General features: G+C 41.4%; 1 long non-coding RNA gene across 1 annotated transcript in view; it reads left to right on the forward strand.

Annotated features, from left to right (window-relative positions):
• The window catches only part of LOC115086917, a 157,935-nt gene extending 150,643 nt beyond the window's left edge, over nt 1-7,292 (forward strand). Inside the window, exons 3-4 of the long non-coding RNA XR_003855365.1 lie at nt 2,501-2,566; nt 6,864-7,292. This is a non-coding gene — a long non-coding RNA (uncharacterized LOC115086917). The remainder of the gene's footprint in view (nt 1-2,500; nt 2,567-6,863) is intronic.
• Nucleotides 7,293-24,121: the final 16,829 nt, after the last annotated feature.

Consider the following 24,121-nt stretch of genomic DNA (forward strand, 5'->3'; position numbering starts at 1 on the left):
ATCACCGGGCGTGTTTTTCAAAAATCCCCCCCCCCCCCCCCACGCGTGCAACTGGTCACCCGCGTGCACGCTGATACAAAATCCGTTTTTATAACACATGCACACGGAGACCCATGTGGGTTTTTTTTTTTTTTTTTTAAATCTACCTTCATGTCTAGTAATGAGTAAAGAAAGTAATGACCCTAAAGTTCTGTTCCATGTCGAATGGCTGAAAATGAGAAGCTAGAGATAGCCGCCTGGTTTCTCTGGCAGGGTTGGGTCACGGAGAGGGGAGCGATTGCAGGCTTACATCTAGCCAGCAAGGTTTTAGCCAGCTACAGTTAAGCCTATTTGCAGCTGTAACCAATCTATTCATGGTAGCCAGCTCATACATAGCCGGCTATCTTAAGCACTCCGTTTAGTAGTCCGATTATAAGGTCGTCGCTGCAATGGTCTGGCCAGGAAAAACGTTCCCCAGCAGCAGCGTCACCTTGTTCTTCTCTGGGATTGTGTTCTCATCTGGAGGTTTGCTCTTGGCTTTAACTTCTGACCCACACATTCAATGTAGAATTCCCCTTCGTATTTTCTGCGTTGAAGCAAGAGCGTTATCCCCGTTATGCGGAATGCCTTTCTCACCCGGATTCCCTGATATGGGCTATTGAAATTGAAGTGCTTTCAGGCCATTTTCTTCTTTTCAAATTTCAGTTTGAAGCTTGTTTCAAAAGACCTTTTGCTTCAGATTTAGGTAGTTGCTGGAAAGCTAGAATTGAAAGAGCGGGGAATATTATGTTTTATTTCCCCTTCCTTTCCTCTTGCTCTAGTTATTATGTTCCAATATTTTTTAATTGTATTATGTTAAACCTGTTCGATGTAAAGCGCCGTCACTGGCACTAGTTTCTTGTTACGCTGTGAACCGATGTGATATCTTTGATGAATGTCGGTATATAAAACCGTTAAATAAATAAAACCGTTAAATAAATCCTCCAGGAGCGGTGGCTCACTTATGATTTTTCTTTATTTTTCTAGCTCTGGATTAAATGTTTGGAAATGACAGCAAAAAAACAAAAAAAACCAACATTAAGATAATTAGCAAAGGAGAAGGAAGAGACCAGCAAGTATTCTTTCTGTAACCTAGTAATTCAATGATATAACTCCATAGACAATCGATTTGCGCATAGTGGGGCCGATGCATAATCATGTGCGGAAAAACAGTTGTCTAAACTGGACGCCTGTTTTTTTCAACGTGTGAACAGCCACCTCTCCTGGGCACCTGATGCAATAATCAAAGGAGCTGCCGAGCTAAAAAGGATGCGCTAGGGATAAATTGTGCGTCCCTAGCGCGTCCTTGGCATTGGGCGCCCAGGAGACGTGGCGGATTAATGAAACTGATTGCTCAATACGAGCATCCGTTTTATCCTGCGGCAGCTAATTAACCGGCTCAATATACACACACAATCTACACGGCCTGGTGTGGGTGCATATTGTGCACCCTGAAATGTTTTTTTTTCCCATCAAGCCTTTTTATATTTTCATGATGCTGCTTTCTGTGGTTCCTCCTACTTTACTATTGCGACGATACTGAGTAGCAGCAACCACGGAAAAGCAGTATTTTTGTTTTTTTAAGTTACACCAGCTCTGGGGCAGGCGTTAAATTTGATGGGTTAAAAAGTGCGCGTCGGGTGCATGGTGGGTTTTTTTTGCATTGGGGGTAATAGCTAATAGCTTCATCTACATGGCATTTACATGTGATGAGCGCTATTACTTACGCCTTTATTTGGACGTGTGTTTTGGATGCGCTGATCCCCTTATTGCATCGGGGGTTAGTCTAGCACGTCCAACCGCTCATGAACCTGTGCCCTAGGCTGGGCGTACTTTCTTACATCGGCCCCAATGAAAGTATAAGAAAGAGTTAAATTGGAATATAGGCCCCAGTGAAAGGCATGCCGGCAAACTCTCTATGCCTAGTTACTCCTTGTGGTTCACCATTTTCCTTCCGCTTGTGATGAAATATAAATGTCTGATTTGTCTGCACCCTGTCCAGAATAAAAGAAGAAATGAAAGGCCTTTATTCTGATTCAAAGAATTTCTGAAACTGCATCCTTAAAAGCCTCGGGGGAGGGTCACATTTCTACAGGGAACTATAGACACCATTTAAGAGCTTGGCTTGAAGCTCTGAATACTCCTGACACCAGCCCTGCTAGACAAGAAATCACACTTTTGTTTCATTAAATCTTACAGACTGGCTTGGCTTGGCTTTGCCACTGTCTTTGGTGGAACAACTGATGGCAGATGGCTAATTACCATAAACCGGATAGTGTTTGCCCTGGTAGCCGCGTGCATATCTCCAGGCATAGCTAAGCAAGTGCAGCTGTATGCAAGCATGTGAAAGCAGCACCAGGCTTTGTGCAGAAACTAATTTTTAACTTTTAAATGAGAAGAAAACTGTCAGTGTCATTTTGCACAGATGGCCAAGAGTAACATACAACAGCTGTAATGTCATTTTTTTTTTTGTCCCATGCAGGCTCAAAATGCTTCATGACTGCATGGCTCACAACATAAGTTCTCTGGAGAATCACAAACTTGTAGGGTATGTAAATGTCCCATGAGTGGCAATCTTCCTTTAAAAGCTCCTGAATCTCAGCTGTGAATACATATGTTTTATTTCTCAACTTTGATATTTTACTTTAAAAACAGATTTATTTTTTTTTTAATTTATGTGGGTTTGGCAGTTTCCTCCTTCTTATTTGCTCTTCTGGCTCGATTGGACCTGACCACTAGTAGTATGAGCCTTCATTTACACCTATCTGGTATTTCGCCCCTGTTTTATATCCCTCTCCCATATAATATAGCCGGAGTCACTTGTAGCAACAATCCTTGGCTGGAGGCTATGCATGAGGCTTTCCTCGAGAACCTTGCAAAAATGGGTTCTAAGCTTGGGTACTATGGGTTGTCATTGCATAATGATTGAGATTCTCTGACTTCCAGTGATCATGAGCAGTGCCTTCAGAGCATTCCCCACTCCAAGCTGACTCAAGGAGCAGAGGCTTGGCCTGGGAATCAAACCCCAGTCCTCTACAATCGTGTGCAATGATTGCCTCTGGGCTGGCCCTGAAAAACTAGATTTTAATTGCACACAAAAGTAGTTTCATTTCGTATCTGAACATTTTTAAATGAGGAGTCTCATATATTTTTCTCAAATTATTACATATTTCTGACTACAAATACCATAAGACAATTTAAAACTCTTATTATACTCTTGGGTGCCTATGCACTGCCATGTGGAAGGTCCCTGGTTAGATTTCCAGATCAGGCATTTTGCACCCCAGGTCGGCTAAGGCCGGGTATTCTGCACAAGGTGCATTTGGAGCTCCTAACAGGAAGGTAGGGAGCCATGCTCATCATTAAGGATGACATCTGATAGCTAGATTTAGAGCCCATGATACAGCCCTGGTTCATGCCTCCTGGTTTAACTACCATTGCTGGAATGACCAGAATGAGAACAGCAGGATCTATTAAAATAAGGGAAAATCCCTGTGTAGTTACAGATGAAGGCTTGTGGTACCAGGATCCCAGCAAAGGTTCGGACTGAGCTGGAAAAAAAATAGCAGAAAAGAGGAACTAGAAAGCTAAAAAAACCCAAAACCCTATTATATTTTATAAAAATAATTGATAAAATTGTGTCACCACATTCCTGTCTCTAAGAAGGAGAGAAACTGTTCCATACATGATATTACTTTTTAGTGTGTGCCCATTCAGCTTCTCTGCTGCCAGGAAGGTATCCATACTGTCTACCCTAGAGGTGGCTGCACCTATGTCTACAAAGTATAATCAATACAAAGTGCACTGGGATCTTGTTTGCATTATTGATGCAATATAAATTATTATAATGGAAGCTTTAGGTTTTGTATGCACTCTGTTTTCATTGCTGTTTCATCTTAAATTGCTTTTAAAAAAACATTTGTCCTACCTTACGCCTAAGATTTGTCACTGTGCAAATATAGGATCAGTTGCACTAAGGATTTTCTTCCATTATGTGTCTCTGATCTAAAGAAAGTGCATAGTACATGTGGCCTATAAAGCAGGCATGCAATGAAAGCAACAAAACTACATACAGTCAGGGCCGGTGCAAGGGTATTGGGTGCCCTAGGCAACCCTTGCGCTGCCGTCGCACCCCCTCCCCGGTCGCGCCCCCCCCCCCCCCCCCCCCCCCCACCTGTTTCGGTGCTCACTGTGTGCTTCTCAGGGTGCCGAGCCATAGGGGGCGCCGAAGAGCAGCCACGTGGTGTCGCAAGCGGGGCCTATCCTGCTCGCAGCAAAGAGAAATAGAAACAGTCGGCGCTGAAACATGGACGCGCCGGCCCTGCATACAGTGCATTCTGAGAGATATTAGGGTCCACTTTCAAAAGGATATAGCTACCAGACAGGGAAGTACATCAATGGCAAGACCTGGCATTTTGAAAATTTACTCCCACAGAGCAGCTAACTAAAGCCACTTATTTCCACTACATACTTATATTTATCCGCTTTTTAATCAAAAGCAATTAGCAGACCCGCCAGGACATCTCTGAGTTCTCCCAGGATGTCCGGCTTCATGGACTTGTCCACATTCAGTTTTCATAGCTCTTCCCATACTTACTCTTCTTTAAGGGAGTTGTGTCTAGCCCATTTCCTTTTACGGTCTTGTCAACCAGCAATGGTCCTTCTCCAGGCTGAGTTGCAGAAATCCACTGCTTATCCCTGGGATAAGCAGCATGAACTCTATCTACCTATTGGGATCCTGCCAGGTACTTGTGACCTGGATTGTCCATTGCCAGAAACAGGATACTGGGCTTGATGGACCTTTGGTCTGACCCAGTATTTCAAATCTTATGTTCTTTTCTTCTATGATGAATATCTTCACTGTTCCTTGTTTTGCTGTTTTGATTTCAATCTTGTGGAAATTTCTGTCACTACTGGGAAAGGGTTTCACATTGAGTCCCATTCCATTGAACTCATCCATCTTTGAGTAGAAGAAGGTCACCTTCCTGGACATTTGGTTTGCTAGACTGCCATTTGTAGCAGCTCTGCAGCATAATGAAGTATTCATGCTTCCAGCGGCTCTAGAAAGTGTTGGAGAGACTTTATGCCTGTCTCCATTGCCAGATTTGTACCAATTTTTTGAGGTGAGAAGCACAGCTTGTCCAGATGACTAGTGCCTCAGAACCAGTGGAAATGGGAGAAAGGGTCTTACACTGATGATAGCACAGACCTCAGAGTTGCTAGGACTTCATCAGTAAGGCAATTGGTCCAGTCTAAGAGAAAGTAAAATCCAGAACCTCCAGGGTAGCATTCTTTGACATCCTCCCTGTTCCATGCACAGGTCATCAGAGGCAGGCACAGCTCCAAAATCTCAATGCATGAATGAGATGATGGTGCAGGGAAGAGGGATTCAATTTTGTAAGAAACTGGGCAACCTTTTTTGAAAGGGGGAGTGTTTTCTAAAAGATCAGGCTTCACTTAACCACAGGGGAACCAGGCTGCTGACCCTTTAAAAGAAGACGGAGCATCTTTGAAACTAGAACAAGTGGGAAGGCAGAGCATAGTTCAGAGGGAGGTATTTTCAAAGGATACTTAGGAGAGTTAAGGTATCTCAACAGAGAGGTTCCGATAAAAGCAAATGTAGTCCATGTGCCTATAAGTAAAAAATCCCCTGAGCTAAAGGATTCCAAATTATCCCTATCAATTGAAAAGCAGGCTGTTAGTACAAACAAAAAACACACTTTGATGGGGGCAGACCTAGATGGCTCCTTGAGCTGAGACAGTGGACGCTGACCTTTCTGTTTTTCTTTGGCTTGCACTTACATGGCTCCTAAGCGAAAAGGAAAGGTGAGGGTTTTTCCTTGCCATACCTACTTACCTTCCTGGCCAGCAGTCCCTCATTTCCTTTTTCTCTGGCATGCCTGATTGCTCTGAGGAGATCCCCTTTGCAGTCTCTACTGAGGGAGCAGTGCTTCTGCCAGGGGAAGAGGTTTCCCTCAGCCCTCGGGAGCAGGATCTACCACGGTGCAACCATCCAGCACCTCCGAGGAAGCGGCGCTGGCGCCTGATAATGATGTGCTCCGTGTACCTGTGCGGGAGGGGCAGAGGAGTCTGCAGAGCACCACTGTGCTGGTCTGCTTTTCTAACCGGCAGGCTTGAGTCCACTTGGTTCATTGGCAAATCTTAGTAGAGAAGTGGTTTTGACTTCTTTGGCTCCTCAACCTGATTCTTCACTTAATTTGGCTGCTTCTGGTTTCTCAGGGGATTTTGTACCGGGTGAGTTGGCTTCCAAGCTTAAAAAAACCTGCAATAGTTACATTGGACATGGTTTGGGATATCATGGAGCACTTTGCAAAAATTCTAAGTGTTTCCACCTCTAAGATTGACTCAGTGTTATCCAAATTGGAACCTCAAGTATCAAATCACGAGACTCGACTTCAGGATATTGAAGCGCAAATTGATTCCATATCACGGGACATGGGGAAAATTAAAGTTGTTCAAGCTACTACTATTCAGGAGCATGGATCTATGTCTCATTGTATTGAGTTTTTAGAAAACTCTTCACGTAGATTAAATCTGTTTTCTAAATTTCCCAAAATTTGTAGGGGAACTGCCTTTGGTGACATTAAAAAGATATTTTATTAAGGATTTAAAAATCCCTCAGGATACATTTTCTTTAATAAACAAAATTTCCTTTGTTTCTGTTTCATCTTGCTCCCCTAATTCAGCTAAGAACACTTATGGTAACATCTAATTTGACCACATTTCTGGAGACATCTACTTTGGAGATTATTGCTTATTCTACTCTCGTAGTTTCCTTCATAGCTGATCATGATGTTCGTCTCATGATGTCTTCTTATTTTCAGAACTTGGATTCAGAATTTCATGGTCAGAAGATTAGAATTTTTCCTGACATCAGCAGAGTCACCCAAGAAAGAAGAAGGGGGTTCCTGGCTTTAAGAAAAGAGACTGTGGATATTGGGGCTACTTTTACATTGTGTTATCTTTGTAAATGGTTTGTCAAGTATCGCTCTGATTCCTTTGTGTTTTTTTCCATGGGAACAGCTTAAATCTTTTCTAAATGCCAGAAAAGTTTTGACTTCATTCCCTCTCTCCCCAGTGTCTTAATTTCCTGCACTTATTTTCGGCTAATCCCTTGAATTCTCCGCCCCTCTTTTTGTTTCTTTGTCAGGATGTGAAAGATTTTTTTCTGTTTCTTTGTAAGGATGTCTTTATTTATCATTTTGTTTTTGACTCCTGTAATTTCTATGCAAAGTTGTATGCTTTAGTGAAATGTTATAAATAAAGATATATAAAAAAAAACACACTTTGAAATGTTTATATACCAATGCCAGAAATCTAGGTAAGATGGAGAGTTAGAGTGTATATCAATGAATGATGAGATAGACATAATTGGCATCTCAGAGACCTGATGGAAGGAGGATAATCAATGAGACAGTGCCATATCAGGATACAAATTATATCATAATGATAAGGAAGGATCAACTTGGTGAAGGTGGGGGGATGCATTATGACTGGGATGGCATAGAGTCCAACAGGATAAAGATCATACAAGAGACTAAATGCACAGTAGAATCCATATGGGTAGAAATCCTGTGTGTGTGTTACCATCCACCTGGCCAAAATGATTAACGATGAAATGCTAAGAGAAATCAGGGAAGCTAACCAATTTGGCAGTACAGTAATAATGGGAGATTTCAATTACCTATAATAATGAAGGGCACCAAGTAATACTTTTAATTTAAACCCACCTGTATGAAGGTATCAGCAAGCCTGACATTGTGTATCTCAACAGACTCCAATCTGTCTTTTAATCATTCACCTTCATATAAAAAATGTCGCACACAGATAGGCTTTCCGGACACAAGAATGAGGGTAACCACGAGCTAGAAAACGATCCTGAAGAGATTTAGATTGAATTTCAAATTCTGCCATAGTAGTACATAAGCGTCTGAGTCGTGGCCGTGTTGGGCTTGTTTACAAGAAATATTTAAGAGTCTTTTTGCCAAATGCTCTGAGGATCGGGGACATTTTATAAAAATAGAAAAATATAAAAAGAAAAAGTTCTTCTGAATAATAAAAACATTTTTTTATATGAAGGTGAATGATTAAAAGACCGATTTGTGTCTGTTGAGATATACAATGTCAGGCTTGCTGACACCTTCATACAGGTGGGTTTAAATTAAAAGTATTACTTGGTGCCATTCATTATTATAGTTGACCTTTTTTGGGTCACTAGTATTGACTCTCTTGATTATTAAGTTGGAGATTCCAATAACCCCAATATTGACTGGGTAAATGTAACATTAGAACATGCTAGAGACAAAGTTCCTGAATGGAATAAATGAGTCTTTCATGGAGCAATTGGTTCAGGAACCAATGAGAGAGGGAGCTATTTTAGATTTAATTCTTAGTGGAATGCAGGATTTGGTGAGAGAGGTAAAGGTGGTGGGAACCCTTGACAATAGTGATCATAGCATGATCAAATTTGAAAGATGGAAGGGAGACCTGGCGATTACCACATGGTTAAAAGGTGAGGTGAAAGAGGCTATTTTAACCAAAGAAAACTTCTTTCAAAAATTGGAAGAAGGATCCATCTGAAGAAAATAGGAAAAAGCATAAGTATTGTCATGTAAAATATTGGTAAGACAGGTTAAGAAAACATTTGAAATGAAGTTGGCTATAGAGGCAAAAACTCATAATAAAAACTTTTAAAAATATATCTAAAGCAGGAAACCTGTGAAGGAGTCAGTTGGATGATTAGATGATCGAGGGGTTAAAGGAGAACTTAGGGAAGATAAGGCCATCGTGGAAAGACTAAATTAATTCTTTGCTTCCATGTATACTAATGAGGATGTTGGGGAGATACCAGTCCCTGAGAGAGTTTTCGATGGTGATGATTCAGATGAACTGAACCAAATCACAGTGAATCTGGAAGATGTAAAAGGCCAGTGTTATGCCATGGCCAGAATTCTCACAAACACATGTAAATCTGATCACATTACCCCTGTCCTAAAAGACCTCCACTGGTTACCTGAGACCTCCCGCATAAAATACAAAACACTCACCATTCTCCACAATCTATTGTACAATCAAAATCACACTTGGCTCGAGAATGCACCACTTTTCCAATCATCAACCCGCCCCTCCAGATCCAACCTTGCTGGAACTCTATACACCCCCTCCCTAAAAACTGTTCACCACACCTCAACCAGAGAAAGGGCTTTCTCCATTGCCAGCCCTTCCCTATGGAACACCCTGCCCACGGCCCTCCGCCTAGAACCTAACCTTTCTAAATTTAAAAAAGGGCTCAAAACCTGGCTTTTCACACTAGCATATCCAGATGTTGACCAAACCTAGCTTGCACTCTAACCCCTCAGCCCTCTCACCATCCCCTCCTCCAATCTGCCTCTCCTTTCTCTCCCCTTCTCTTCCCCCCAAGCAAAGTCTCCAAAATACAGTGTTTCTTCCCCCTAGCAAAGACTCCTAAATACTGTGTTATTAGCTCCCCTCCTCCACCCTTAGCTTATCCTTCCCTGTCCCTCCCTCCCCCCCCCCCTTCTATCCCTCTCACTGACATCAATGATCTGGTACCAACCAGCCCACCTGTACATACATATATTGACTATTGTTAATTTATATTTTTCAAATATCCACCTGTACATATATTGTTTATTGTTAATTTATATTTCGAATGTTCCTATAAAATCTCTCCTTCTCTATCCTTCCTACTGCTGTCCTCTCTCCTCCTTCATTGCTGCTCCCCCCTCCCCTTCCCTGTTTATTGTATTTCACTCTCTTGTTAATTTGTTACAATGTATGATGTTCAGACAAATGTCGGTATATAAAAATCAACAAATAAATAAATAAATAAATAAATAATAAAAATAGACTAGTGCTTTTCAATATACTGCATTTATAAATGATCTGGAAAGTAGATGAGTGAGGTGATCAAATTTACAGACGACACAAAATTATTCAGAATAGTTAAATCATATGCGGCTTGTGATAAATTGAGGAGGACCTTACGAGATTCAAAGACTGAGTGTCCAAATGGCAGATGGAATTTAATGAGGAGAAGTGCAAGCTGATACATATAGGGGAAAAATAACCCATGCTATAATTACATAATGTTAGGTTCCATATTAGGAGTTACCACCCAGGAAAAAGATCAGGGGGTTAGGTGATGTGGTGGATTCGGTAAGACATGCCTCAGCTAAGCTCCAGGTGCCACCTTCCTATTAAGGCTATATTCTCCATTGTAATCAGCCAATTTGGAATCTAATTGGGAGACAGACTACTAATAACTATATGGACAAATTTATTTTTAAAACAGAGAAGAAATGTCAACTAAAACAACCAGAAAGGAGAAAGACAAACTAAAGGCATCTTACTATATTGGTATCTGCATATGGCCCACAAGTTTTTTGCTAATTTTCTTTCTAATATAGTAGAGATAGGATCCTATCTTATAGAGATGGGAGGAGATCTCAACTGTGTTTTGGATCCTTTTTGGGATAGAAAGCCGAATCTGAGTAGCTCACCTAATGAGTGGGTAAAAAGAGGTACATTTTTATGTAATTATTTTCAGCTGATAGATCTCTGGCGAGTGCTGTATCCTGTTAAGAAAGATTTCACATATATTGCCAGGGTGCAAAATACTAAAACATGGATCATCTTTTGATATCTAAATATTTATTACCCAAGATACAAAAAGTGAATATAGAGGATCTAGTTATATTATTTTTTTATACTGACATTTGATCTCAATCGAGATATCACATCAGTTTACATTCAGGTACTGTAGGTATTTCTCTATCCCCAGAGGGCTTACAATCTATGTTTTTGTACCTGAGGCAATGGAGGGTAAAGTAACTTGCCCAAGGTCACAAGGAGTGACAGCAAGACTCAAACCCTGGTCTCCTGCTTCATAGTCCACTGCTCTAACCACTAGGCTATTCCTCCCTCAATATATAAGATCACTACCCTATCTCCTGTATACTGGCATTAGCTGAAGATAAGATGGGTCCAGCTCAATGGAGACTGCCTCCGGATCTGATGCATGACCCTGATTTTCTTTCTTTTTTATAGGAAAAATAGAGAGATTATGCGTTTTTCAATACCCAGTATAGGGATACCCCATTTTTATTTTGGGACTCTGCCAAATCAGTAATGAGAGGGGACATAATTAATTTTGTGTGCTATACGAAGAAAAAATTGAAACAAAAAGTGATAAGGAGCTCAGATCAAAGAACAAGGGAAGAATTTAAGCCAACTCAAATGTCACTAAATAACCTATTACATCACTGAGCTACTGCCTATTTGCCTTATGTTAAATGTAAATTTTTCTAATATGGAAATAAGCCAGGATGACTATTAGCAAATGTGTTGAAGAGTCAGAAACAATAAAAATTCATATGGGTGAATAATAATCAGAGGAGTACTCTGTGATCCCTAACTGAGGAAATAGCAAAAATATTCCTAGGATATTATCAAGAGTTACATGCAGCAACTGATGCTGGTAATGAAGTAATGCAAAGTTTCTTGGCAGATGTAATAGGGCCAAAAGTGAATGAGGAAGAACTTCAAAAGTTGAATAAACCCATTGAAATCCATGAGATTGTAACAGAAATTAAAACTCTGCTTACCCTCAAGACTCCAAGGCCTGATGGGTTGGATTCTTTTTTTTTTCATAAATCGTTAATGGAGCAAATACTTGAAACATTGCGGAAAGTATATGAGGCTATGTGAATTCAGAAACGGATGCCAGACACTATTAGTGTTGGCAAAATCTGGTAGAAATAGTCAGCTGCCCTTATCATATCATTCAATATCTCTCTTAAATTTGGATATAAAGCTTTATGCAAAGATCTTGGCGAATCAGTTAAGACTGCTTATGCCAAAGTTAATTTCAAATGATCGAGTGAGGTTTGTTCATGGGAGACGATCAACAGCTAATATCTGTAAAATCTATGCAGCCTTAGAAACCAGTCTAAATAAATCTGTGATGCAGAAAAGGCCTTTGATAGGGTTGCTTGGCCCTTCCTTTATAAGGTTCTTCAGATATTTGTTTTTCAGGGGAAATTTTTTCATTCTATTACTTTGTTATATACGAACGGCTTCCTCCACACTGCAGGCCTCGCAGCGGAGATCCCATCGGGGCTCTGCGTTTTCGGCTGCCTCCGCCCCGCCCCTAGGCACGCGCACGGCCGACGTGCTTGAACTTAAAGGGCCAAGCGCGGGAAAACCAAGATGGGCACTGATTGATGACATCACTTGAGAGCCCTAAATATAGCGAGGTCCTGTCCCCAGGACCTCGCCTTGGCAATCGGGTCGACACCATGGTGTAGTAGTTTGCCTTATCCTGTGTTCCAGTGTCTCCTTGTTCCAGCGTTTCCGTGTTCCAGCGTCTTCGTGTTCCTGAGTCTCCGTGAGTTCCTGCATCCTGTGTAAATCAGGGTCTGTGAATAAATTTACACATGCAAAAAAAGGGGGGGGCTAGGGGCATTCCAGGGAGGGGTCAACATTTATGCTAGTAAGTTGCTATTTCTTAAGCAATTTATGCATGTAAATGTGGCACTTTACTTGCGAATATTTACTCCTACTCAATATCAGGATTAAGTGATCGCAAATATCTTAAAAGTGAAGCGTCTAGGTAGGGGGCCTGGGTGAAATGGGGGGGACTTCAGGCTGAAGAGCCAAGAGGGTCTTCATTAACTGCAGATGGACTGGGTGAATCGGTAGACTAATTGGTAAAACTGGTTATTTCAATGACAAAATTCCCTGACTTGCGCACGTAAAAACTGATTTACAGGGGGGTAAATGCATCTAAATAAAGCAAGTAAAATCTACTCACATATCCCCTTAAAATTCAGATACGTGGGTATATAATTTGTGCACAATTATCCGGCTAAATTCCAACTTATCTGACTAAGAAGCATCTTTGCTGCTACTTAGACAGACAAGTAGCACTTTTCAGACTTATCTGGCTAAGTGCTGTACAGACAGCAGTGCCTGGTTCAGTTGTTATGAGTCCTGGAAGCCCAGTAGTCAGAGGGAGATGAATTGCAGCTGTTTTAGAAGCTGTAAATTCTAGTGAATAGGAGAATAGGTGAAAAAGCGATGCTTCTAGGAACTTGTAGGGAAAGATTCAGGATGAGCTGGTAGCTTGCCAAGTGCCTTTTTACAACTGAAAGTACCTCCAAGCAGTAAACAGCCTCAGCATGCCTCGGGTCAAGGAACCAAAAAAGGAAGAGGAGGGTGACAGAGAAAAAGAGAGAGTAAAACAGGAAACAGATTCAATAGAATGTTCCAGAACATTCCAACAATAACCAATCAGGAAAAGGAGCTCTACATCCTCCAGAGACTCCAGGCTAAGCAATTTCATAAGATGACACAAGTTAGCAGTATAACAAACATTTAGATGTCCATATTCAAAAGCCATTTAGACTAATCACGTAATAGCTATCCATCTAAATGGCTTACCTGGCTACATTCAGCCCTTATCCAGCTAAATCCTAGCTGGGAAACTAGCTACCCTGCTAGAATTCAGCGGATAAGACAAAAGGCATTCAGGGGCTGAGCAGGAGGCGTTCTGGGGAGGAGCTGACATAGCTGCATAAGTTAACCCGCTGGACGTAGCTAACTCTGGTCGGGTCATAGGGCTGTCCTAAAGTTAGCCGGATATACATAACCAGCTAGCTTTAAGATAACTAGTTATATTCAGCAGCGTGACTATATAATCGACTAACTAGCACAGCCGCATAGCGGCTAAATATGGACCTCCTTATAAATTGTGGAGACAATTTACACACAGAGATGTGGTACACAAAGAGCTATGACTGCGATATCGTGATACCAGGCTATACTCTGGGATCCAGTGATCACTAGATCATGTGGTTCAGTATTAGAGCACAGGCAGTGGTGGTCCATTCAAAGGCAAGGGCCCCGGACTTCAGGAAAGCTAACTTTGTTAAGATGGGGAGTGCTTCAAGGAGTCATTAACTAGAGGGAATAAACTAGGGGAAGTAGAAGAGCAGTGGTAAAAACTAAGAGGACATATTGGAAGGGCAACAAACCTGTTTGTTAGGAAAGTAAATAAAGATAAAGGAAAAGAGGCAACTGTGGTTTTCTAAAAGTAGCGAAAAAAAAGGGTTAGTATTCATGAACTACAAGTAAGGACCTGCATTTTTACTTTTCTTTGGGGGGGGGGGGGTGGATTTTGCTGGGACTTCACTGGTGTTTATAACTAGGGCTTAATTTGGAGACAAAAAGGAAGTGGCACAGAGGAAGGGAGAGTGAGATGCATGGGACCAGGTGGGACCTGTGCAAAGGGGCGAGAGCAGGGGGTGGGTGTGAATTTTCCCTCGTACACACATATATCCGAACACACTTTTCACCCTCTTAACATACACAATGAGAGCTGATAGGTGAAGGACTGGAGGTTGGGGATGCAGGATAACTGGAGTAAGGAGAAGGTGGGTAGAGAGAATGGGGCTCTATTTAACCTCTTCCTCCTCTCTGCCCTGATGATTCTGATCCTCCATCTCCAGTCCCCCCCAAATATTCCCCAGTGATCTTTGTCTTTAGGCCCACAATGGTCCAAAAGCCCCTAAGTCTAACACCCTATCCCTGGTGATCCTCAAGCCCCCTCCTCTCCCTGGAAAATTACCCTCTCTAGCAACTCTCCTCCTCTCCTCCTTGGCTAGTAATGTACAGGTCTCTTCAAACTAGAATCAGCTGGTTCACTTCTGCTTTTGGGGGGGGGGTGGTAGCAGACTGAGGCACACTATTTGTTGTCCTCGGACAGGGACGTGGGGCCTAAAATTCAAAATCATGGCCTAATCTTTGCTTCCATGTACATGGAAGGAAAGGAGCAATGCCGCATGGCCTCCTCATTCACTCTCTTCTCTCTTTCCCTCTCCCACCACTCATTCCAATCTCCCCATTCACTTTTTCTCCACTCCCTCTGACCTCTTCACTCAGACTGCCCCTCATTCCAATCTTACTCAAAGATAGTCCCTTCAAACCCCTTACTCACATCTGCATCTTTGATCTCCTGATTCACTTTTCCCCCTCCCCCACATAAAAGTACAGCCTCTCTGATCTAGAACTCGTTCTTTTGCCCTCCCACATCCAATCTTCTCCTCCTTCTGATCTCTTCAATCACTACCCCCCCCCCCCCCACACACACACACACACACACAAAATTCTCTCATTTACACTCTTGGCCCCTTCACCTTTGCCAGTGTGGTCACCAGCAGCAGAGGAGGTAGGGCCTGGGATGACAGCAGAATCAGGAAGCCGACACACCCAGGAGTGACAGAAACAGTGAGGCTGACAGACATTCATCCTGTGTCATCTTTATTTATTTATTTACCTTCCACAGCCTCCTAAATTGTGCTGGGAAATTTCACAAAAACCAACACTCTCTGTTCTTTTATGCTTCATCCAAGGGATGGGGGGAGCATAAATAATCCATGCAACTACTGGCTTTGCTCCGTTTCCTCAGGGGAACCAAAACTGAATAACACTGCCAGCTCTGCTCCATTTTCTCAAGTTCCAGAAAAAAGGTGGCAGACTACCAGAAATTAAGCTCTCAGTAATCGACACATAAAGGGGTTGAATTAGCACAGAGGTAGGCAACTCCAGTCCTGGAGTGTCACTTATGGATCGGGATTTCAGGATATCCACAACGAAAATGCTTGAAGTAGATTTGCATGCACTGCCTCCTTTGTGGATATCCTGAAAACCAGACCTGTCTGTGGCGCTCCGGAATCAGAGTTGCCTAACCCTGACTTAGCACAGGTTTGAAAATTGTGAGCCGTGATGCCATTCACCAAGGCCAGGGCTTAAGCCTTGACAATTGGCACTGCTGCTCACAAGTTTCAAACCTATACTAATCCAAACTCTTTCTGTTTGTTCATTGCAATGTCTACTTTGGTATCACCCCTTTCCCTTCTGTTTCCTGCAAAACAGGAGGAGAGGTGGGAGGGGAGGGGGAACAAGTGGGGAGAGGCTGGATTAGGGAGCAAAGTGGCTATTCTCTTCTCCGTATGCACTGGGCTTATCCCCTCCCCTTCTCTTCCCTGCAAGCTGCCTGGAAGGGAAGGGCTGGAGCAGAACACCCCTGCTGCTCTGCCTCTTAAACCAGAAAGGAAGCACCAGAACTGCCTTCCAGGCTGCTTCCCCCACAAATTAAGCCCTGTTTATAATAAATAAAAATAGAAATTAAGTATTTTTCCCACTGATTTTTCTCCCTTTTTTTGTTCATTTTAATAAATACTGATAAATTCCTGAATAAAATAAAATAAAAATTGAACACGAAGGTCCCTAATGGATCGCAGAAAGAGGAAGACAGGCAACAATATCTGGAAAAGCTAAGACAAGATGGGAAAGTAGCCAGGACAGCAACAGGCATAAACAGATGAAAAATAGCTAATACAGTAAAGGAAGGGGATACAACTTTAATTTAGATATATTAGTAAAGGGGGAAGTGCAAGAGTGGGATTGTAAGATTCAAAGTTGAAAGGGGAAAATTTGTAGAAGCTAACAAGGAAAAAGTGGAATTTGTTCAATGTGTTTACTGAATAAGGGCTTGGAATTGAACCACAGAAAACTGTCACAAATAGGAATGGAGTGAGATAGACCTCACACAATTTTCAGAAGACTATGTTTTTGAGGAGCTAACAAAACTAAAAGTAGATAAAACAATGGGACTGGATGGGATACATTCAAGGGTATTAAGAGAACTTACGGAAGTTCCGGCAGATCTGCTGTCTGACCTTTCAATGCTTCTTTAGAATTAGGACTAGAGACAAGTAGATGTGGATCCTCTTCACAAAAATGGACTTAAGGATAAGTCTGAGAAGTACAGGCCCATTATTCCTGTCTCGGTAGTGAGTAAATTAATAGAATTGCTGCTAAAAGAGAGGATAGTTCCGTTTCTGGAATCTAATGGATTGCAGGATCTGAGGCAGTATGGTTTTATTACAGGTAAGTCTTGTCAGACAAATCTAATCAATTTTTTGACTGGATGACCACAAAATTAAATCAGAGAAGAACACTAGATGCAATATACTTGGATCTCAGCAAGACCTTTGATACTATTCGTCATAGATGACTTACCCTAGGTATTGGCCTACAATGATTGAGTTAGAAACTGGTTGAGTGGGATTCGACAAAGTGTAGTGGTAAAAAGAGTTTACTCCAAGGAAAGGGGGGTTTCCTATGGTGTGCAATAGGGATTTATCTTCAGCCCAGTTCTGTTCAACATTCTCTTGATAGCTGAAGGGTTATCACTTTTATTGGATGACACCAAAATATGCAACTGAGTAGATACCCTAGAAGGTGTGTAAAACAAAGTAGGATATAGGGAATCTTGAGGAATGCTTTAGAGCAGGGGTGGCCACCTCTAGTCCTCAAGGACCACAAACAGGCCTGGTTTTCAGGATATCTTTATCTACAATGAATATGCATGAGAAAAATATGCATGCATTGCCTCCATTGTATACAGACATATCTCATGCATATTCATTGTGGATGTCCTGAAAACCAGGCCTGTTTATGGCTCTTGAGGACTAGAGTTGACCATATATGATCGAGTCTGGCAGCTAAAATTTAAAGCTAAAAAATGCAGTGTCATGTGTTTAGGTTGCAGAAACCCAAGAGAGTAGAACAATATTGTGAATTAAGTTTTTCTGTGCACAAAAGAGTGGGATCTGGGAGTTATCATAATTGATGATGGCCAAACAGGTAGATGTTGATGACAAAAGCCAAAAGGATGCTTGAGGGCATAAGAAAGAGGAATAGCCAGCAGGATAAAGGAGGTGATATTGACTTTGTGCAAGTCTCTTGTAAGACCTCATTTGGATTACTGTGTATAATTATGAAGACTGCACCTTCAAAATGTGGCTGAGATGGGTGGATGTTTGCATCTGCTCTCCATCTGTTTTCTACTGTGTTATCTGTTTAGGAGGAAGTTATGTTGCTTCCAGACCAAAAGTTTGAGGAAGCTTAGTGTGGAATGTCAGGACAGCCTTATTCTTATGACAGTAACTCCAGTGATCCAGAGAACTGGGATTGTAAATTTAATAATAGATCTTGTAAACTTTATAAACATCAAGTGGAACTGGATGGGATAAATGCAAGGGTATTGGTGGTTTGAGGAATACCCACCTTGGTCTTTCCTGATATCTCCAGTGCTTCCAGGGTCCAGTGAGCTGTTTATGGTCCCTTGCTGCTACCTGGGCTGAAGTCCTGACTCCTGTGATGTCATATCTAGATTGGTACTATTAAGAGCTGGCTGGGCAGCATTTTTTCAATGTATTTTGCTCCTGCTCTCCAGTGCTTGATTAGTGTCTTAAGGGATTCTCTGTCTCCAGCAGTTCCAGGGTCCGGTGAGCTGTTTCTGGATCCCTGCTGCTACTGGGGCTACTAGGGCAACATAAATGGTGTTGTCACAACAGGTGCAAAATTTGATCTCTGAAGTTCAAGTTTAATTATACTTTGATACAATTGTAGACTCCTGGAATAATATTGTGTAGTTGATCTATGAGACACTCACCCCTGAATGATCATGGGAGATTATAGTTGCTAGAAATTCCCCATGATTTGGTTTCACAATGGTATTTTTCTTCTTAAACTCCAGGTTCAGTGTGGGAGAGGAAAGGATAAAAATGTGAATCTGAGGAAGCTGTGAAACAGTATAAGACTTCGTCCGTTAGCTATAGGCTGACAATTAAAGTGGCCAGACAGCAATTTTTTCAGCATGGCTGTCTTCTGCAAATAATTATCTCAGAAGGTTAATTCAACTAGTTAAAGCCTTATCTGGTAACCAAATGGAAGTTTCAAAGTCCATGAGGATGAGTTGGGGTGTGAAGATTTTGCTGGAATTTTTAAGACAAAGATTGAGAATTTATAACGCTCCCTGTTGACTCAGAGTAAAGATGCTCCTCTGCAGCAGAGATCCCCCAATGGTATTGTTAGGCTTCAGGGTAATGATAAGCTGGACAGAGAAAACATTTCTGAAGAATATTTAGTTTTCTTGAACACAGGGGATGCAGGGTTGCTAACAGTGAGGATTTCATTATTGATAGACTGTTTTCTGTCCAGCTAAATGCATTACTGGGAGAAATGACACAGGGTCTTCCTCCTCCTGGCTTGTGTCAGGTCGGTGACTCTGCTGGACAGAGATATCTAATTTATGAAAAGCAAATTTCTTTGATGGAGCTGAATTAGTTATGCATGCTATTTCAGGAGGACCTTTTGGAATTTAAGATGAGAGCCAGAGCTGGAGTACATTTATATTAGTGACCCTAGTGGATTTACAATGTATTCTTTTTTTCAGCTAATACCAATCTTTGTGGTGGTTAACATCCCCTTCCTTAAGGTCTAATTAAAATGACCTGTACTGATTTGCTTCTATGGCTATTACAGATAATCAATAATTCATTAGACTCAGGTCTTTTCCCGCTAAGTATGAAGAAGGCTGTGGTCAAACAATTACTAAAACAACAGGTTTAGATTATCTGGTTTTGGCACATTCTCATTCAGTGTCATATTTACTCTTTTTGAGTTAAATCCTTGAGAAGGTAGTGTTTTCCCAGTTGATTGGTTTTTTGGAATTGGATAACATCTTACTTCCATGACAGTCTGGGCTTTAGACAAGGCCAGACTGGTATGACCGTGGGCAAGTCACTTCACTCTCCACTGCCTCAGGTACAAACTAGATTGTGAGCCTTCTGGGGATAGGAAAATACCTAGAGTACCTGATTATAATCTGATTTGAAATGCCAAAAAGTGGAATATAAATAAAACCAATAATGATAATGATGATAATGGTATTGAATCAGTTCTACTGATCTTGTTAAATGATGAGCAAGATTTGAAGATTTTTAGGAATAAAGTTAAATCTCTATATTTTATTAAAGCATGTAAATGATGTTTTAAACAGTTTTGAAGAATTTTGGTTTTAATTGTTATTTTGTGTGATTTCTGTTTGTGTTTGTTTTATTATATATGCTATAATTATAATCCACACTGAACATTTTCTTTGGAGATGCAGAATATAAAACTGAATAAATTATTTGAAGACACATGGGTACAAGAAAAGATTGTCTTTTGGTCTTCTTGCATTTATTTGCAACCTTCAATAGTTCATCATGAATTATTTCTTTAATAATTGCTGTCTTTTGGGATAAGGGAGAATTTCTCTTAAGTGTTTGATTGTTTTTTTTGTCTGAGTGGCTTCAGTATGTGAATTGGAATCGAAGGGAATTAATTCTTCACCCGTATATTTGAGTGTGATGTGCTCCAAAGCTCATTGTTGTCTCCCACACTGTTCAATGTGTATTTGACCACTTTGGTTATAGTAGAATTTCATCTGCTATTCAGCCTCAATGTACCCTAACTAGGACACCTCCCTACCAGCAGAGGCCTCTGGTGAGTCCCGCTCTGAACTGTTCTCACTATCTTGTCTCTGATCTCATGACTCAGCCTGTCTTACAGTCTCCCAGCCTCCAGGAGCCCTCAGAGAGTTTAGCCACCTGCCCTGCCAAGCTCCTTCTTCCTGCCTGCACCATACCCAGACTCAAGCCCTATATAACCCTGCCTTACCAAACCCAAGATACTTCCACATCGAGTTGCCCTTGGCTCCTTGCCCTAGCCACTGTTGCTTCACGGCCTACCCAGGCCTATCCTTGTCTTGTCTCATGGCCTCTGGGCCATCTGACCTCAGCCTTGCCTTGCCTCCTGGCCTCTGGGCCTTCTGACCTCAGCCTTTCCTTGCCTTGTGGCCTCTTGGCCTTCTGATTTCAGCCTTACCTTGCCCTGCCTCGTGGGCTCTGGGTCTTCTGTCCTCAGCATTGCCTTGCTTTGCTTCATGGCCTCCGGGTCTTCTGACCTTTTTTTGTCTTGCCTTGCCTTGTGGTCCCCAGGCCTTCTGACCCTTGCTTTGCCTTGTGCCCTTTAGGTCTTCTTACCTCTTCCCCTGACCTCTGATCTATATAGGCCTTGCCTTGCCTTGCTCTGTGGCCTATCTAGGTCCCTCCTTGTCTTGCCCCTCGAGACCTTCCTGTATTTCTTCCTTTGGGCCTGATTGCTCCATGTTCTGTCTTGTACTTGTCTCATCCTGTTGTGTCCCATATTAGTCTGTTCCTGTCAAGGCCTCAGTCTAGCCTTACCTGCACGCTGTTCTAGTCTAAGCCTCAGTTCCAGTCTTACCTGCACGCTATGCCTGTCCAAGCCTTGCTCCAGCCTTATCAGCTTACCTAAGTCTTGCTTCAGCTTTGTCATGCCATCCTGCCCCACTCAGGGTGGTGTTCCTTATGCTCCACCTGAGCTGGAGCCATAACAGTTTACAATAACTGAGGATTTTGGAGTAGCATGTCATGTCTATGTAGATAATATTTTGCTGTGTGTCCCAGTGGGTGATGATCAAGATGAAGCTGTTACTACCTTTAATGCTTATTTAATGGCTATTGCTGACTGGTTAGCCTTATTTATGTTGTCTGAATCCTCAGAAAACAGAATTCCTCTGTATTTCAAGAAAGAAGAGAATGTTTACAGTTTTTTCTTCCATTATGGGCACCTAATTAAGACCTAAAGGGGTAGTATGCTATTTGGGAGTGTTATTAGATTCTAAACTATCATTCATTCCTCAAATATCCGGTGTGGTAAAGGCCTCTTCTATGTCCTTGTATTATATCAGGAAGCTGCATTTGTTTCTTGCGAGCTCTGATTTGGCAGCAGTGATTCATTCCCTAATCACTAACAGATTAGAGTACTGTAATTTGCTTTACCAAGATTTACCACAACCAGGGCTAAAGAAATTGCAACTCTTCCAGAATACAGCTGCAAAGATTCTGATAGGGTCTAAGTGCAGGAAGTCCTCAGATTAAGTCATAAATGGTTCCTGAAAATCCTGTCTTAAATTAAAATGCTGTAAGTCAAAACCGGTTGTCCCATTAGAACAATGTTATAAATGGGGGACTGGTTTCAGCACCAGGGAACATGTTACACAAATTCTGGAGGACTTGCACTGGTTTCTGGTTTATTGACAAATACAGTTTAAAATTCTATTATTTTTAAATGTTTGAATGGATTCTGATTATCTAGCAGAGATGGTAATTCCTTATATATCAGGTAGGTGGTTGATTCATCACACCAAGGTCTTCTGGTGATTTAGAACATAAGAACATGCCATACTGGGTCAGACCAAGGGTCCATCAAGCCCAGCATCCTGTTTCCAACAGTGGCCAATCCAGGCCATAAGAACCTGGCAAGTACCCAAAAACTAAGTCTATTCCATGTTACCGTTGCTAGTAATAGCAGTGGCTATTTTCTAAGTCAATTAATAGCAGGTAATGGACTTCTCTTCCAAGAACGTATCCAATCCACAGTATTCAAGGTGCGGTCTCACCATGGAGCGATACAGATGCATTATGACATTTTCTGTTTTATTCACCATTCCCTTTCTAATAATTCCCAACATTCTGTTTACTTTTTTGACTGCCGCAGCACACTGAATTGATGATTTCAATGTGTTATCGACTATGATGCCTAGATCTCTTTCTTTGGTGATAGCACCTAATATGGAACCTAATATTGTGTAACTAACTATAGCATGGGTTATTTTTCCATATATGCATCACCTTGCACTTATCCACATTAAATTTCATCTGCCATTTGGATGCCCAATTTTCCATTCTCACAAGGTCTTCCTGCAATTTATCACAAGTCAACTTAATTAATAGCAGGTAATGGACTTCTCCTCCAAGAACGTATCCAATCCTTTTTTAAACACAGCTATACTAACTGCACTAACGACATCCTCTGGCAACAAATTCCAGAGTTTAATTGTGCGTTGAGTAAAAAAGAACTTTCTCCGATTAGTTTTAAATGTGCCATATGCTAACTTCATGGAGTGCCCCCTAGTCTTTCTAATATCCGAAAGAATAAATAACTGATTCACATATACCCGTTCTAGACCTCTCATGATTTTAAACACCTCTATCATATCCCCCCTCAGCCGTCTCTTCTCCAAGCTGAAAAGTCCTAACCTCTTTAGTCTTTCCTCATAGGGGAGCTGTTCCATTCCCCTTATAATTTTGGTAGCCCTCCTCTCTACCTTCTCCATCGCAATTATATCTTTTTTGAGATGCGGCAACCAGAATTGTACACAGTATTCAAGGTGCGGTCTCACCATGGAGCGATACAGAGGCATTATGACATTTTCCGTTTTATTCACCATTCCCTTTCTAATAATTCCCAACATTCTGTTTGCTTTTTTGACTGCTGCAGCACACTGAATCGATGATTTCAATGTGTTATCCACTATGACGCCTAGATCTCTTTCTTAGGTTGTAGCACCTAATATGGAACCTAACATTGTGTAACTATAGCATGGGTTATTTTTCCCTATATGCATCACCTTGCACTTATCCACATTAAATTTCATCTGCCATTTCGATGCGCAATTCTCCAGTCTTACAAGGTCTTCCTGCAATTTATCACAATCTGCTTGTGATTTAATTACTCTGAACAATTTTGTATCATCTGCAAATATGATTATCTCACTTATCGTATTTCTTTCCAGATCATTTATAAATATATTGAAAAGTAAGGGTCCCAATACAGATCCCTGAGGCACTCCACTGCCCACTCCCTTCCACTGAGAAAATTGTCCATTTAATCCTACTCTCTGTTTCCTGTCTTTTAGCCAGTTTGCAATCCACGAAAGGACATCACCACCTATCCCATGACTTTTTACTTTTCCTAGAAGCCTCTCATGAGGAACTTTGTCAAATGCCTTCTGAAAATCCAAGTATACTACATCTACCGGTTCACCTTTATCCACATTTATTTATTTATTTATTTATAACTTTTATATACCGGCATTCGTAAAAAAAAAAACATCATGTCGGTTTACAGATAACTGAGAAAGGAAATTACAATGATAGATGGAGGAAGGATAGGAAGTTAAAAGGTGACAACTTTACTGTAGAGCCAACGGGCGCCACAGTTATTAAATGAGATTACATGTGGTTAACCAGGTTGGACATAAATTAATTATATACAAGAGACGACAAAGTGGGGGGTGGCG

Source organism: Rhinatrema bivittatum, chromosome 3, assembly GCF_901001135.1.
Source record: "Rhinatrema bivittatum chromosome 3, aRhiBiv1.1, whole genome shotgun sequence".
Taxonomy (NCBI): domain Eukaryota; kingdom Metazoa; phylum Chordata; class Amphibia; order Gymnophiona; family Rhinatrematidae; genus Rhinatrema; species Rhinatrema bivittatum.